The sequence below is a fragment of the Dipodomys spectabilis genome, unplaced genomic scaffold (genome assembly GCF_019054845.1).
Source record: "Dipodomys spectabilis isolate Male_0828 unplaced genomic scaffold, ASM1905484v1 ptg000334l, whole genome shotgun sequence".
In the NCBI taxonomy this organism is placed as follows: domain Eukaryota; kingdom Metazoa; phylum Chordata; class Mammalia; order Rodentia; family Heteromyidae; genus Dipodomys; species Dipodomys spectabilis.
Window position 1 is genome coordinate 1,428,417 of NW_024871011.1, and position 3,365 is coordinate 1,431,781.

The window sequence follows — 3,365 nt, forward strand, 5'->3', positions numbered from 1 at the left end:
TCTATTGTAACTTGTCCTTACACTTGAAAAACTAGTAAAGTCACTAAATATCATCTACTTGTAAAGTGTTATTTTGGTAAATGTGATTTTAAAAAGTTTATTTGAAAAGGAATATACTTTCAGGAGATTAAATGTAGGTTATCATTTGTTTGAGAATGACAACATTTTTACACTACAGAACCAAGGTTTCCTGAAGTACCAGTGTTTTGAAGCACTAAGGATCTTCTCAATTAATGTATTTTTCTGAATTATATTTGACCTCTATGTCAAGTATTCCTAGCATTGGTAGACCAATTATGGATCTATCATTCCAGGAACTATTTTTTGGCCTGTTGATGCTAGACTGAAATCATTCATTTATCATTAGGAGAGGGATATTACAAATAATCTTGTGACATTTGTGGTCTTGTTCACTCATATGGAGTGGTCATCTGAAAATTGAAAGTTTGAATTACTGTACTTTCACATTTTGTGATTTCATCTTGCATTTTAAGTTGCCTTGCATTTCCCAATTACTTACTGTTAATTCCTGCATTTCAAGGAATTGGGGCCCTGAAATAAAGGAAATGAGACATTGAAATGGGTTTTCAATTACTTTCTGTTGGCATGTTGCATGGGCCTAGGTGAGATCTCTTGCCCTAGTTATCTGATCATGCAGATAACCGGGATCCTAGGACCCGTGGAACCTGTAGAAGAATAATGCCTTTTAGACATATCAGCAAAATTTGAGTATAATCAGTAGGAATGCTCCAGAAATATGGAGAAAAACAGTTTGAGACCAGCGAGTTAAAACAATAAACAGAGCAGCAGAGTAAAATCTCTTATAAATTAGAGGAAAACAACGTTGTTGTTTTTACCATGTGAATTCAGAAGACCAAGAACACTTAGAAGGTATCACAAGTTTATACCAAAAACATTGCATTGATACTTTTTATATTCTAATATATATTCTAATCCTGATTATTTATATTCCAATCTATTTATTGTAATAAATATCAATTAATTTGTCAAATTACCAATTAATTCCAGTAAGATTCACTGTGTGAAATATAAAATCAGTTTTTTTAATATAATGGATTTTATATAACTTTTCCAAACCCTTCCAAACCTCACCCCACTTTAATTTTTTCTAGTTTCATACATTTGCATTGAATATTATACCTTCACTCTCTTCCTCCGTAACTCTCTTTATTCCTTCCTTTTGACTTCCATTCACATCTTCCAAGTGATAGTTTCCTGGTATTCATTTTCTTGGAGTAAAATTCAATTTTATAAGAAATTACACCTTTGAAATACTCCTCTGCAAATAGCATGCTTTGATTAATATTTTTGTGTAAACTTGTATAAATTTCTAGCTTCCAAATATGAGATAGAACATGGGTATTTTGTGTGTCTGGCTCTGACTTAGTTCACTGAATAAATTTTTAGATCTATCCATTTCATTGCAAATAATGTAAGTCTTCAAAATGGATGGGTGTAATCCAATTCTGTGTATGTGCCACACTTTCTCCAACCATCACTCTGCCAAAGGGCATCTGGGCTCTTTCCGTAACTTGGCTACGGTGAATAGTGCATTTTAATGTAAACATTTGGAAGAATTCATTACTACCTTTATGGGAGCAATCCTCTAGCCAGTTTTCCAGAATAAGCACATGCCTCCCTTCATTTTCATCACAATGTATTGCAAGTCCTCAAAAACACACTTCCCCCTACAGGTCTTAATAAGCTAAAACCACACTATGCCCATATTCTTTCAATACAAGTTTTTCATAATTGTACATATAATTCAGTGAGAACCTTCTATATACTTTCCTAATGTGAGAATGAGGGACATGACAGAGTAAAAGTAAGAAATATGCAATTTAATTAGCTATTATCATATTTAAAATCATTTTCAGCTCTAATTCATAGTCTCAAATAATATTATTAAAACTATTGGAGGCTATTGCCTGGCATCCTGGTTATTCGGGAGGCTGAGATCTGACAATCATGGTTTGAAGCCATCCTGGGCAAGAATGACCAGGAGCCTCTTATCACCAAACAACCAACAAAAAATCAGGATTGGAACTGTGGCTCAAAGTAGTAGAGTGGTAGCCTTGAGAGAAAAATTTCAGGGACATCATCTAGGCTCTTAGTTCAAGAAGTACATTCTACCCAAATAAAATCTATTTAATTTACATCTGTGTAAGTAAAGTATTTCCATCACCCAAATGCACAACCATGCTCATTTGCAAGGTAACTCTGTTTTGTCTGAAGTACCATAAAACAATTTCACTTAACTTGAAAGCATTGCACCATGGGTTCATTCTATCTCTCTCATGCATTTTTCCACTCAAATACTCAAATCTTACAATTATTCCAATTACTTAAAATCATAGCTTTTTACTTCAATGCCCAAATATTAAAGTTTAAATTGAGTGTCTTGTGCCTCCTAAATGGGTATTCTTACAATTTTGTCATATCTGTAGCCCTAAATTCTCCTGGTTATTTTTCATATAATTGTGTATGACCTTGGGCTCAGATCACGTTATGCTATTTTTCCTGGAATTTAGAATAATAGGTGCATGGCATTGTTTACAGATATTTCTGTCCAGTCTGGGCTTTAACCTCTATTCTCACAACAGTAGACTCCCATGTAGTCAGGATTTTCATAAGCTTGTCATAGCTGATGTTTTTTTTTTTAAGTCTTTGCAGTTCTTGAATACTGAATTAATTTGGTTTCTTGGGTTGTTTTGTTCCATTTGAATGTATGTGTTGAGTTGTTCCTCACTTTTCCTTTTGTTTCTTTCAATCAAGTTCTTACCTAAAGTACTGAGAAATCAATTCTTCTTTTTCATGATAGTCAAGGTGAACATGATTTGTTCCAAAGCAATTTCAGTAATATTTAAACACCTTCATATCTATGGATGGTATATAAATGATAAGTGCTGCGAAGGGTCTTTTTATTTTCACAGCAGTCTTTGTCATACACAGACAGATCATGAAATATATGAAGAAAATGAAACTACAGATGCAAGCAAAGAGAAGAAAAACCTATTATTAATTGTTTGACAGAGGCTTCCCTTCTAGTGAAAGAAATACATTGCTTGATGCAGGATTTCACAAAATTATATAGCTTGGAGGAAGCTAAACAATCACCTAATTCTACAGAATTGAGGGAGAATAATCAAACTCCTGAATAGTTTATATTTGGGTCAAATAAAAGCATGCTTCCAAAAAGAGAGTTGACTTAGAGAAACATGATGAGTTGTATGTAAATAGATGCTTAGTTGATTTTGTTAGTTTGTAAACTAATACAGGGAAATAGAGTACAGCAAGGTAAAAAAAGAACTTCACATTGAAACACTCACGTGTGTGTGTGTGTG